This window comes from Astatotilapia calliptera, chromosome 17, assembly GCF_964374335.1.
Source record: "Astatotilapia calliptera chromosome 17, fAstCal68.1, whole genome shotgun sequence".
Classification (NCBI taxonomy): Eukaryota; Metazoa; Chordata; class Actinopteri; order Cichliformes; family Cichlidae; genus Astatotilapia; species Astatotilapia calliptera.
In genome coordinates this window covers 38,419,904-38,435,092 of record NC_137438.1, presented here as the reverse complement: position 1 = coordinate 38,435,092, position 15,189 = coordinate 38,419,904, and the positions used below count along the sequence as shown (strand labels likewise).

At 40.2% G+C, this 15,189-nt stretch overlaps 1 long non-coding RNA gene across 1 annotated transcript; it reads left to right on the top strand.

Moving 5' to 3' along the window:
• The first annotated feature begins 9,770 nt into the window (after window positions 1-9,770).
• Window positions 9,771-15,055, top strand: LOC113009305 (uncharacterized). Its single transcript, XR_003270153.2, has 2 exons — window positions 9,771-10,492; window positions 14,675-15,055. It is a non-coding gene; the product is annotated as an uncharacterized LOC113009305 (long non-coding RNA).
• The last annotated feature ends 134 nt before the right edge of the window (window positions 15,056-15,189 follow it).

Here is a 15,189-nt window from a genome sequence, read left to right as displayed (position 1 = left end):
TACACATTTGGACTGATTTGTGACCACTGTTTGGGAGGGATGGTTATATTGTGTATCTGGAATGAATTTTAGGTCTCTACGTCCATCCCATGGGGAATGGGAGCAGTAACAAAGGTGTTGCGTTTATATTTTTGTTGAGTGTATCTAAACTGTGTAGTAGTAATATGAGAAATCAGTAATCTGAGAAATGTAATTTCTCACCCTGACCGGTTGAGGCAGATGGCCGCCCCTCCCTGAGCCTGGTTCTGCCGGAGGTTTCTTGCTGTTAAAAGGGAGTTTTTCCTTCCCACTGTTGCTCATAGGGGGTCATATGATTGTTGGGTTTTTCTCTGTATGTATTATTGTAAGGTTTAACTTATTATGTAAGTGCCTTAAGTTGACTATTGTTGTGATTAAGCACTGAATAAATAATGTCTAAAACTGAAGTTGATACTTGAGGTGGTGTGTGAATGACATTTTGAAAAATTTAAATTGTGTGTGGAAAGACATTTCTTGTAGTTAAGCAAATACTTCAATGAACTCATTTTGTTTGGTAATGGAATAGGATTTAATTTCATCAGAAATCCGTACAGTAATTTTGGCTGTGGATCACAGGGTGCAGAGTGGGGGTCACCCAGAGTCAGAATACAGTGAGATATCTGCGTCACCTCTTATAGTTTTCCTGTAATCTGAGGCCAAAGATGTCAATATGTAGAGTACAGTAAAGCAAAATGGGAAGATTTTGCTATGAATTTTCTCAAAATCCATACAGTAATTTTGGCTGTGGATCACAGGGTGCAGAGTGGCGACAGCCTAGATTCATAATCCAGTGAAATATCTGCGTCACCTCTTATAGTTTTCCTGTAATCTGAGCTCAAAGATGAGAATATATAGAGTATAGTACAGTAAATTGTGCAAAGTTTACTATCAATTTTCTCAAAATCCATACAGTAATTTTTGCTGTGGATCACAGGGTGCAGAGTGGGGGTCACCCAGAGTCATAATCCAGTGAAATATCTGCGTCACCTCTTACAGTTTTCCTGTAATCTGAGGTTAAAGACGAGGATATTAAAAGTACAGTAGAGTAAATTGTGCATATTTACTATGGATTTTCCCAAAAACCGTACAGTAATTTTGGCTGTGGATCACAGGGTGCAGAGTGGAGATGGCCTAGATTCATAATCCAGTGAAATATCTGCGTCACCTCTTACAGTTTTTCTGTAATCTGAGTTTAAAGATGAGAATATATAGAGTATAGTACAGTAAATTGTGCAAAGTTTACTATCAATTTTCTCAAAAACTGTACAGTAATTTTGGCTGTGGATGACAGGGTGCAGAGTGGCGACAGCCTAGATTCATAACCCAGTGAAATATCTGCGTCACCTCTTACAGTTTTCCTGTAATCTGAGGTTAAAGACGAGGATATTAAAAGTACAGTAGAGTAAATTGTGCATATTTACTATGGATTTTCCCAAAAACCGTACAGTAATTTTGGCTGTGGATCACAGGGTGCAGAGTGGAGATGGCCTAGATTCATAATCCAGTGAAATATCTGCGTCACCTCTTACAGTTTTCCTGTAATCGGAGCTCAAAGATGTCAATGTATAAAGTACAGTAAAGCAAAATGGGAAGATTTTGCTATGAATTTTCTCAAAATCCATACAGTAATTTTTGCTGTGGATCACAGGGTGCAGAGTGGGGGTCACCCAGAGTCATAATCCAGTGAGATATCTGCGTCACCTCTTACAGTTTTCCTTTAATCTAAGCTCAAAGATGAGAATATATAGAGTACAGTAGAGTAAATTGTGCAAAGTTTACTATCAATTTTCTCAAAATCCGTACAGTAATTTTGGCTGTGGATCACAGGGTGCAGAGTGGGGGTCCCCCAGAGTCAGAATCCAGTGAAATATCTGCGTCACCTCTTACAGTTTTCCTGTAATCTGAGCTCAAAGATGTCAATATGTGGAGTACAGTAAAGCAAAATGGGAAGATTTTGCTATGAATTTTCTCAAAATCCATACAGTAATTTTGGCTGTGGATCACAGGGTGCAGAGTGGGGGTCACCCAGAGTCATAATCCAGTGAAATATCTGCGTCACCTCTTACAGTTTTCCTGTAATCTGAGGTCAAAGATGAGGACATTAAAAGTATAGTTGAGTAAATTGGGTAAATTTTATTGTTAATTTTCTCTGAATCATACAGTAATTTGGGCTGTGGATCACAGGGGTGAAAGTGGAGATTAACCAAAACTGGGAGTGGATTGTGAAGTAAAATATTGTCAGGACAGAAAACACTGCGTTTCTAAGCCAGTCGGCACCTATACCGTAATATGCGTAAGAGTAGTGCAACAACATTTTAGGTGCGGCTGGCGGGGCGGCTAGCTTGACTGCGACTTCGTAAGTGAGGGCTCACTTGACCGCAGTGAAGGAGGCCCCGGGGCAGACACAGGACACGCTGGAGAGATTATATCTCTCGGCTGGCCTGGGAGCGCATTGGTGTTCCCCTGGACAGCTGGAGGAGGTGGCTGGGGAGAGGGAGGTCTGGGCTTCTCTGCTTAGGCTGCTGCCCCCGCGAGCCGGCCCCGGATAAAGTGGATGAAGATGGATGGATGGAAGGATAAAATTAATAAACTAAACTATTTGCAGTGAAATGTATTTCTATTCCTATTCTTTTGGATCTTCCAACGATAGCCTGCTGTTGTATATTCAATTAGAACATGCATGAGAAGGCCTTTTTTTTTTTTAACCGAATTTGACAATTTCTAAAGTTCTGCGTTACAAAAGTCCCATAACCTTTAAGAACTTTGCTTTATTTGCCTCTGGTCATTGCAGAGTTGTTCATCTCATCTATGTTGTGCAAAGGCTAATCCAGAGACAATACCCCAGCATCAACAGGTTCAGTGGTGCAGGATTAACGGAAGGCTCCTCACGGAGGTCTCCGACTTCTCTGATCAATTTCGTAAGTCGGGGTTCCACTGTAGTGTAGTTTTATTGCATATTTTATATCATAAGTATCAAAAAGGGAATATCAGTAGGAAAGTAACAATAGGAACCCAGGGCCCCTCTCAGTAGAACGTGGGACGGGTGTTACACTTATTTGAAAAACCTCTCAGAAAAGTAGGATCAAGGTACACAATGAGGCCCATATCTGTGATTTCATTTTTTTATTGAGTCAGTAAAACATTATTATTACTTTATTATAACTACAACGTAAAGCCATATTTGTTACTAAACTTCAAATAGGTGAATCATCATTCCTATCATTTATGCTAACGTTTAATAGAGATAATTTTCTTGATAATTACAAAGGATTTAACATGAGCATGATTAGACTCTATGCTTTCACAAGTAAATACATGAGAACACACTCTGAGCAGCATCAGACTTCTACGAGTGTCACTTTGTTTGGATGACCACTGTTGGTTGAGACACGAAACCAGTTGCAACTGGTTGCGCAGGCATCATCATCATTGCTGGCTGGACAGTTGGAATAGGCTGCATGCTGACAACAGGGTTATTCTGTATAGTGATGACAGTCGGGTTTTTCTTGCGATGCTTTAACTCGCGATGCATCTGACACCAGGAGCACCACTCGCAGAAACAGGAAAGTACAATATCCTTACAGAGAGAGCCCTGCAGAAAGGGAATACAAGCATACAGATTTTGTGTAATTCAGGTGGAAGAGCAGGTTCAACAAAATCTAACAATCAGAAGTTTGGTAGATTAATCCCTTGGAATCTCCTCGGAAGAGATACTATGTGTGTGAATGTTAGACAAAAAAGGTTTAGGCATAGATTAAATCCAATATAGATTTTTTTTTGATTTGGTGAATAAGATTTGTAATTCCTAGTTAAGTTGATTTTTGAGTTCAGTGTCACCATCAAATGCTTCATACCTTGATGCCGTATCGGTTTCGCATGCCAGCTCTTAAGGACAAAACTGCAGGAGGAACACAGATAGGTATCCCACAGGCTGCTAATATACCAGGGCCACATATATCACATAAAGGGAGACAGCTGTTCTCTCCAAAGTTTCCTGAAACAGTGCAGGCGAGACAGGGGCAGCACCAGAATCCATAGCAGCCTGAAAAACACAGAAACACATCAATAAAGTGGTAACAAGTCTCAAAAGATGAAGGCAACACAAACGAGGAAAAAAAATCCTGAATTTAATCTGTGAGTCAGTAAAATTTAACTGGCTTCTTACAAGTTTTCATATCCTGACAACAGCCAAGGACATCACTGTCCCAGTCTGGCAAGGGTTTTCCTGCAATTGCCATTGTATGTTGAACTTCACCCACAGACACTGAACGCTCACTCTGTGAAAGTCGAGAAGAAAAAGTAAAATAACTACAGCTGACACACAGTGCTGTATAATACATCTACATCTCTACATTAAGCTTGATTTACAAAGTAAATTCACAAGAAATGTTATATTGCAAGATGAAAACACTACAGCATTACACAGAGAAAAAAGTAAGCACGAGTAATCGTCTGGTGAGTGTAAGAAAAAATTAAAAGCTTTCTATGGACTTTCAATTGACCTCTGTTTCCCTGAACAGGACGAATGTACCGCATGTGCACATATGTATTTCCAAAAAATTAAAAAGCGATAACTTTTCTATAAAACTGCTACTAGCTTCATGATATAAATTACCTTTCCCAGTCTATGTAACAAAGTTAATGTGAAATTACTTGTAGAAAACTGGAAACTCTTACCTTTTGTTGCTGGACACCCTCTGCCCACCTCTGATCCTTGAATGAATGACTGAAAGGATGCTCCTTGGATTGGGAGTTTTATTGTCAGTTGGGTCAACACAAACAATGCTGCAAAGCCTGAAATGCTGAACACTGAGAAATGAAACTAAAAGTGCATTCCTACAACAGTATCTGCCCATTATGTGTTAATAATTGCATCAAACAAGGAAAAACACAACTGACATGTTTCAAAAAGGATGCTTATTATAAATGAAAGAGTCCCAAATAGTAAAGAAATAGTTCCTCTCCCCCCCCCCCCCCCCCCCCCCTTTTTGCACAAGTCGAGGAGCGTGTCTGGTTACATTTCACTGTGAGCTATACTCTATAACTCTGCATGTGACGAATAAGGAACCTTGAATCTCTTGAATCTTGAATTTGGAACAGGAACTAATAATAATTATTATCATGTTTGTCTTTTTATCTTAACAACCAATAGAACTTACTGTGGTAGGATAGTTGTACTAATATTGCCAGTTTATCTTCCATATTGCTTATTTTTGACTGCACATTTCTCTAATGTATCAGGATTTTAGTGTTCTCACCCTTTTGTTATGTCCTTCAGTGTGGTTATGCATGAGAACAAATGGAGGTTATATATAGTTTTTTTCATTACATGTTTGGTTGATTTTTTTTAAGTGAGTGATACATGGATAAGTCTGTGGTCTCCACATGCTTCAAGAGATTCATCGTCGTCCCTGTGCCCAAGTCCAACATGCCCTCATGCCTGATTGACTACTGGCCTGTTGCACTGACTTCTGTAGTAATGAAGGTGTTCGAGAAGGACTGCACCCTTCTCTAACAGATCCACTCGCCTACCAACCTAGACGCCATCGCCCATGTCTTGCACACCACCCTTAGCCATATAGACAAGAAACAGGGTAACTATGGCTACGTTCACACTGCAGGTGAAAGCGCATCAAATCCAACTTTTTTGACCCTATGTGACCCATCTATCCGATCATGGTGTGACAGTGTGAACGGCGCAAATCCGATATTTTCAAATCCGATCTGGGTCACTTTCGTATGTTGTACTGAAGCCGATACATATCTGATGTTTTAGAAAGCGACTGCTGTTTGATGGTCATGTCGCATTAAATCCGTCTTTTACGTCACTGACACAAGACAGACTCCAATTATCAGCGCCAGAGAAGACATTGTGAACGCTTCCTGGCCATCCCGTGTAGATGTCAGTGAAACTGTTGGGAAGACAACGTGAACGTTTTATTTGTTCTGTATAATCTGCAGATTCTGACAGAAATCTGCAGCTATCCTTTGAAGCACCGCTCCTCTCTAAAACAGCAATAAGGATCATTATTAGGTTATTTACATTATTATGTAAATAACAAAATAACTTAAAGCAAAAATTGGGAAGCGTAAAGACCGAAGTCTTTATATTAAGGGCCATCAGTCAAACAATACTGTTGCTCTGGGTCTAAACAGAGCGCGTTGTGTGTGACGTCTTCTTTTCTTTGAGCGTTCACACTAGAGCGCGTTTGCTGTCGCATTTTATTTGTAGTGTGAACAAGCAGACAAAAAAAAAATCGGAGTGAACGTAGCCTAAGTGAGATTGCTGTTTATTGATTACAGTTCAGCATTTAACACAATAGTGCCCGGTAGACTATTCACACAGTTGAGGGATTTAGGACTCATCAGTCGTCTGTCTGCATGGGTGCTGGACTTCCTCACTGGCAGAACTCTGGTGGTGAGGGTGGGTTGGTGCATTTCTGACAGTATCGCCATCAACACGGGAGCGCCACAGGGGTGTGTACTCTCGCTACTGCTCTACTCCCTCTATACTTTAGACTGTGTGGCCACCCACGGCTCCAATACCATTGTGAAGTTTGCTGACAACACAGTGGTGTTGGGCTCCAATAACAATGAGGCGGCCTACATGGATGAAGTGAAGAATCTGACATCGTGGTGCCAGTATAACCACCTCCAGCTGAATGTCGGCAAAACCAAGGAGCTTGTGGTGGACTTCAGAATGAGTCAGCACAAAGCCCATTGTCATCAATCAGCTCCAGTGTAGAGGGTGCAGTCCTTCAAGTATCTCGGTGTCCACATCTCCTCAAACATGGGGCGATCGTGGCTCAAGAGTTAGGAGTTCGCCTTGTAATCGGAAGGTTGCCGGTTCGAGCCTCGGCTTGGACAGTCTCGGTCGTTGTGTCCTTGGGCAAGACACTTTACCCATTGCCTACTGGTGGTGGTCAGAGGGCCTGGTGGCGCCAGTGTCCGGCAGCCTCGCCTCTGTCAGTGTGCCCCAGGGTGGCTGTGGCTACAATGTAGCTGCCATCACCTGTGTGTGAATGGGTGAATGACTGGATGTGTAAAGCGCTTTGGGGTCCTTAGGGACTAGTAAAGCGCTATATAAATACAGGCCATTTACCATTTACATGACATGGTCTGCCCACATTCAGGTCCAGTCCGAAAAGGGCAGGCAGCGCCTGTATCACCTCTGACAACTGGGGAAGTTCGGCTTTGCTCCAGTGATCCTCTGGACTTTCTATACAGGCGCTGTGGAGAGCATCCTCACACAGAACATCACATCCTGGTGCGGGAACAGCTTTGCTAAAGACCAAAACGTTCTTCAGAGAGTGATCTGTACGGCTGCACGACTGCCCTCCCCTCCCCACAGGACATTTACACCAGGAGATGCTAATATGGAAGGACCCGTCCCATCCCAGCAATAAACCTTTCCAACTTCTGTAATCAGGCAGAAGGTTCAGAACCATCCAAGCAAAAACAGAGAGGCTCAAGAGGATTTTCTGTCCTCAGGCCATCCATGTGTTGAATCAGGACATGCTTATGACTGTTTACTTTTTAATTTAGCAATGGGTTAATTGTCTTTCATACACTTTAATACAGAAAATCTTTAAAGACTTACTACATAAAAATGTTAGTAGATGTGCAGGAAAAGCCAACTGTGTCACCTTGTGGTAAAAATGCTGCTTTGCTCAGTAAAAGCAATGAGCAACAGCAGGTACCCTGGGCGAAACATTCAATCAACAGGGCACTCAGTCTTGTGCAGCATACTTTTCACTGCTTCGTTATGAACAAACTACAGTTATTAAGAATATTTCTGTAAGAAATGTTCTTGTTGCTACTTGTAACACAAGTGGATTTTAGTGCTTTCTGTTTCTGTTCTTTTCTAGCAGCTAATTAATGACTTTGTTGCCACCATCAAAATGTAATTCACATGCTAATTTGATAGGATAACCCCCTATGGTAGTTAGGGATTACTTGAATGAATAAATAAAATAAAAAATAAAAGCAAATAAAATCTAATAATTACAAAGAAGAAGAACAAACCAGAAACTAGTTAACAAACTTAAAAAAAAAGTTTTTTATATGTAGCTTAAATATGCTAGTGACCATAGAGGTAATTTAGATAGGCGTCACATTAGCCATTGACTGAGAGGGTGTGCCTCACTTACCAAGAGATCTTTCTTCCTTAGAAGCTTGGAAGATGAAGACATCGTAGTCAAGGCTTGAGCATAGTTTAAGGCCACAATGAAGAGGTCAAGGGTCGGAGATGCCTGATTGTTTGATTGTTTCCGCACTCTTTCAGGGGTTTAATTGTTTTTGTCAGTGTTTATTGTAGCTCAGACTGTTTCTTGTGTTTCTGTGTAAAGCCGAAGTGATAAAGAACCATATTGCTTGTGTACAGAGACTAACTGGAAGTATTCGGGCAGTATTGACAAACTGCCTGTAGAGAGATACTTCCCTTCCTTGTGTTGGAGAGCCATCTTGTGGTTAGGGATGGTACTGAAATCATTTATCAATTAAGGACTTATTCTCTAATGACCATTTCAAAATGGATGTCAAAAAAAGAATTCAACTCTCAATAGAAAACTCACTTCAAAAACCATTTTCTAATTCTAAATAAAAAAACAGAATTTTACAAAAATCTTTTCAAAATGCAATTTAAAAAAAAGAGAAATAAGTGAATTGATTAAAAAAAAGTCAAAGATTTATTTCTGACAAGAAAAGTTGTTGGTTGGAGATATGTTACACACAGAAACAGCGATGTCCTCCTCAGTCACTTCAGCATCCCCGAAGCATCCCTAAGAGTTATACAGCAGCACTGTGAATAACACTGCCATGCTGCATCTGTAAATGATGCACAGGCTGCAGGTATTCAGACATACTGTCATGGACGAGAGTCTGGTGACCCAGTTTTTAAGTTTTGATTATTTTATATTCTTTGATTTTGTGATTTTCTCATGGTTTAGTCTTTTGATTTTCTGGCTCTCTAAGTTCTTCAGCGTTTTGTGATTTCCCGTTCTTAGGTTTTGTTTCTTGTGATTAGTTTCTTTTAGAAAATCAATATTATAATCCCCACACAAACAGAAAGTCTTATTTCCCTTAGCCCTAATAAATCTTCCACTACATCTATACATTTTTCCAGGCTTTCTATATATACAAGTAACAATTATATTCTTCGTTCCATTTCTAGTTCTACTGTAAGAGTCTCCATTAAGTCGTCAATAACCATAGACATATCTTTAAGTTGTTTACATTTCAGATCACAGTTAACAAAAAGTGCCACCCCTCCTGCCTTCTTATTAGATCTATTTATGTACTATAACTCATACCCGTCAATATAGAAATCACAGCCCCTTTTCTCATCTAGCCATGTTTCAGATAAAGCAATTACCTTAAACTTGCCTCTCAAACTATGCAAAAAATCATTAATCGGAGCAAAGTTTTTATATAGGCTTCTACAATTAAATGGTAAATGGCCTGTATTTGTATAGCACTTTACACATCCAGTCATCCACACATTCACACACACATTCACACACACTGGTGATGGCAGCTACACTGTAGCCACAGCCATTAAAAGCAATTAAAGAAAATGTATTACTTATATCAACGTTATCTCTAAATTGGTCCTCCATATAATATTCACATGTCTCATTAATTGTGTTAAGCACATTCCCTTCTAGATCAATATTGGCTTCAAAGTCATATGATTTATAATCTAAATCACCGCTCATTGTAAATGAGTATTCTTTAAATGACTATTATTCTCACAAAAAAACAAAAGACGAAACAACATTAGCAGTCGGCATCTGTCTACCAACATAAAGAGAAAATCCGGTGATCTTATCACAGTCCCATGTCCAAATTACAGCCTGACTCTGGTCCTCTTCCATACAATTATATATCCAATTCCTCGAGATCTTTAATCGTGATGACCTTGGCTTCTTCTGGTGTTCCATTAAGCTTTATCATCACTTTACAGTTTCTCGTCCAAGTTGCTTGGATTTTTTTTCCTTCCGTAATATGCGAGCTTGTCTGGCGATGTCTGCATTCTTTTTTGCAAGATGTTCATTCAAGTATACTCCGCTTCCTCTCAGCTGTCTGGACTGCCTCAGTAAGTCAGTTTTGTGTTTTTGATTTACAAATCTCACTACTATCGCTGGAGGTGCTTTGCATTCTTTCTGGGAAGGGTATAGCATGCTGCAATGTTGTTACTGTGCAGGGGCAGTTTTTTACTCGCAAAAAACTCCACAACTTGCCGCTCCAGTGTTTGCAGCTCTCTACCGGGGGCTCATCACCACCAGTTTTTACACCGATCCCTGTCTCGATGACTCTCGCGTAACTCCTATGTTTGGTTTCCAGACCAGTAATGATGACATCCTCAAGCCATGTCTACTGTTCCAACTCCTCCACTCTCATTTCTAAGAGTTGGATTTTCTTGTCTTTCTCTGTAATCAAGTTTTTTAGCTCTTTAATTTGGTCCATCAGAGACGTAAGTAATCCTTGTTGCTTAATTACTTTCTTGACATCCATCGACAATGAATTAAGTGAAAGCTTGATCTCCTCCAAATCCTCTTCGATTTTCTTCATTTTTGCCATTTTCTCCTCTTTTAGATATCTATCCTTTGTTTATTCGTTTCCCTTTGTTACTATTACCTAATTCCAGGCAGGATCTATAGGCTACTCAGAATTACATAAAATTAATTAGAATCACCAAACAATTTTCACCACGCCTGTTTCTTTCTGCGCCATCTTGTTTCCTGACAATCTGGTTGTAAGATTACGATAATTATTTATTAAAAGTGAGACATTTTAAATGAGAATGAAAGAAAAGCATGTCTTTGTGCCTTCCTTTCCTTGTTAATGCCCTACGTGGCACCCTGGAAAAACTTTGCTAGACCCACCCTGCACAGCTACCAACTATCAGCTACTAGTGATGTGTCGGTCACAAACAAAACGGCTATTAAGGTGCAACACTGAGTTGAAAGCAGTTTCTTAGCACCTGGTTGATGAGGGAACAAGGTTTGTAACAAAGTTTGTCTGGTAGATATCTATTTTGTTGTTTTACGGAGCATATAGCAGCTGACCGCTACTAAGCATAAAGGCTAAGTTTTCACCCACTAGAGGGCGCTAACGTACCTCGTCATGTTTAGGCAGCGATGCCACGATTTCCCTGTTATATGAAATAATTTACAAGTTTTAGTGTTATTTGTTATGCAAGGTAAGGAGAATTAATTTGTGATTAATGAATAAGTCAAAAGGTTAAAGGTAACACACTGTTTGATTTACTAATAGTCTTTTATTCTGTATGTTGTAGCTCTTACGGTGTGTTCACATACACGGCTGTTTAATAAAAGGATTGTGAACCATCAGTTTGAGAGACCATCTTTTCAACCGGGGATGCTACACAAACAGTTTACCCTTGTGTTCTCCACACGTGTGCTTCAAGGACTTCTTCCTGTGTGCAGCAGCTGCATGACTCAGTTGGAAGAACTCTGATTAAAAAAACGGTGCTGAGTGCACGCTTATAGCCCATCTCTGTGAATTGCATTGCAGGGCTCAGCAGACAGATCCCACTCGTACACATTCCTGGATGGCTCATGGATCTGGTATTTTGTGTCAGGAACACCAACTGAGGATGTGGGTTAGATTTCTTTGAAAGAGAGGAAGAGAAGGCCGTGAATAAATCTGTCAAATAAAGTTACACAACTGTAGATGATCGGTCATTTTAGTCCCTCTTCTGTGTTTGTCCTCCTCACAAGGTTTAACACAAAACTGCCAACAGTGAACTTATTAAACAGACCCGTCTGGCAGTTTACAAGTTTGTCTAAAGGGCAGCAGCTTTTAAATGTTGCTGTGACTGACGAATTCACTGCATTCAGTCCAGGAGAAAAGCCTCTTTGATTTTGTTGGAAGAAAGTGGAGGACAAGGATGATATGGGTATGGAGGACAGAGGTCTCGGGTAGAAAAGGACGAGAACGAGGGAGGAAGTGGAGTGAGGATGAAAGTTTGGTTGGAACGCCAAGTTGGAAATGGGCGATAGGTGAAATCAGTTCAGATGAAGGAAGTGCTGTAGTTTGGAAGAAGATAGCAAGAGAGGAATTCAAGCTAATATTGACGTTTAGGAAGGAGGATGAGAACATACAGTTATGTTTGATTGCGGTATCAAAGATACCTTCAACATGAAGTCCACTTTACTCTAGTTTCATGAAAATTAGAGCTGATTGCGAACACTCATGACAATCCAAGAAACCTGAGTCAAGCTACACAAAGTGGGTGAAGGAAACAGGAAGTCAGAGCAGGAACAGAATCGAACATCCGGAACTTTCTAAGAGCTGCTGCGAGTAGCTTTTGCCGTTATATATGTCTGTACTGTTGAAAATCTGTGTTGATTTTGTTACATTGAGGGCCCCGAAAAGTGCTATATAAATGCAATACATTATTATTATTATTATTATTATTATTATTATTATTATTAACATAACTGATTTTCAAAAAGTTTAGTCAGTTCATCTGTACAAATGAACTGATTTTAACTCATTCACTGCCATTGACGTCTATAGCCGTCAATGGCAGTGAATGAGTCAATGGGTTTAACTCATTCACTGCCAATGGCTGGCAGTGAATGAGTTAAATGAAAGCATATTTCCTTAGATTATGTGGCTTTTTGATACCAAATAATAATAAAGCTTATAATGCCCTCTTTCATGTAACTGTGGGCACTCTGGGGTTTCTATAACCCGGTTGTCAGAAACTTCCCACACTGTCTGTCAAGTCTGTGATCACTGTGGTTGATGTTGCTGCTGATTGGTTGCTGTGGTGGTGGAGCTTGTGGTGGGCCTGTAGATGTTGACGGCTGTGCTTCTGAGTTAATGAGAACTAAAGCATCGGCATAACAAACACATTACTTTTTTAGCTGATATCACTTATAGTGAAATAAAAACTGGAACTGCTCACAATCTGGTGGTGGTGGTATCAGTGAAGCACACACCAGAGTCTGTGCTTCGTGGGCCTTATTCAGATGTCCACATGCAGTATTTTTAAAAATTGGGTCATACCAAGGCTGGTACCCAGAATGATCTGGTGTGCAGGCCTTCAAGTGTAAGCCTAAGTTACACGCATCCCTGTTGCTTGTCATGTGTTTCCTTATGGTATTAAGAGTTTTTGTTTTTTTTTTGTTTTGTTTTTTTTGTTATGTGCTATGTGCAGAGGTGTTTTTTTTTTTCTGTTCTCAACCTGATCTCCCTGTTGGAGCTCAATCTGGGGGGAGTTATTTTTTTCTCCTTATCTTTCCTCATGTTGTGCTTTTTCCATTGTTATACCTCTCTGACCTGTCTTCCCCATGTGATGTTTTTGTGTAATGTATGTATGGTTGGAGGGAAAGATGGCGCCGCCATTGCGTGCAATAGGTCGGCAGCCTTAACATGAAATTGCTCACTTGTGGGACTAATAAAGGCATCTTATCTTATCTTTTAATGCCAGTACTCTGGTCCTCAAACATTCTGTCATCGTGAGCTTAAATGGTTAAAGTGACATGCATTCATGAATCTGTCCATAGTCACAAATAATGCAACTATTTTCAGGATTTGTTGCAAATTTCTTGCAGAGCAGGTGTTCAGTCACAGGCCTACTTTATAAAATGATTTAGAGTGTGGGCAAATTAAGTATGAGAGGAGGTTTAGCAGCTGGACATTTCACAAATTAAATGTAGTTTTATTTATATGGCACCAAATATCTTAGTGTAGTGATTAAAACCACACAATAACCGTCAAGCGCCTTTATACTATTCATACATTCATACATGCTCTAAAACAAACTAGGGAGAAAAATGCAACAAAAAAGGAGAAAGAGGAAAAAGCAGTGAGACAATCACATGTACAGCCAGTCTTGTAGGAGACAATACAATATAAATCACATTTCAATGCATAAATATCCCTTTTTAATGTCAAATATATAAAATTACCATCACTCCTACATCCACAAAATCATCTCAGGCTCTTTGCCTTCACAAATCACCCTTGTTCACAGCCACTCATCAGCACAAAGGAGAGAAGAAGAGCACATGCTACTACTTTTATACCCTCCCTTTCATCCCCTGGGTCCTAAAGCCTTCCCAATTACAGCATTTGTAACTTGCGACATAATGGCAAGTCACACCATGTCACATCTATGCTAATGGAAGGCCACATTTCAGCTGGACTAACAAAATCCCCCTTCTGTAGGTCAGCCGTGGCTTTCTCCTTGATGTTGCTGTCCTTGTCCTCCACCACTTCCTTGAGTGTCTTTCTCGATGGAAGGATAAAGGTGGGGTCATGCTTTTGGACGAAGGCCCTGAAAGCTTTCATTCTCTTCAAAGAGCTGCAAATCCTCCACAAGAAATACAGCAGAGCCTCATCCAACTCGGTCTTTCTGACTTTCACAGTAGAAAATAGACTACATTCAAAAGGGTTAAATTAAGTAACTCCAACTTCAAACATTTGTTTAGGGTACGATCCTATTACTAAAACACAACAAAGAAACAAACTTAGCATTGGCTTTATATCACATCCACTTTTCATGCTGTCAAGCTGACTGTGACATCACTGGTCTAGCCCAATCATCTTTCTGTCACCCTTCTTCAGGACAATCAGCCTTCATTCCATGTACTTTAAATCTCCCATCTGTCCCTTGCAGACCCATTTGTGCAACCCACCTCCTCCCCATCACCTCCTCTCTCTCGTCACTCAGGCTCCATTTAAGCCTCCATCTTCATGTCCACCACCAGGATCTAGAGTCTGCAGGACATGCTCTAATCCCCATCACCGCTGGGATTCTGTTCTGCTGCGATGGGTCATCAGAGTCTAACCTCAAACTGAATTCTGTACATCAATAAATCATCTCCAGTTCTTTCAAATGATCTCTCATATTGAAATATATGGGACCTTCACTTGTTGTTGTTTGATGATGTTTAGATTTATTCACTGAATTAAACTGACTGAGTATAGTGTCAGTGTTGGGGATGGACATCAGCCAGGATAGCTTGTGAGACTTATGACATCCACAAACAGCAGCAGGTCAGTATTATTACTAATGACTTATTATTGGTGGGGATGGTTATCATTATGATACCGATGTTTTTGGTGTCATTGTTAATGACTTATTCTCTCAGTGCGATCATAATATGCTTGCATGTAAGTATGTATGTACAT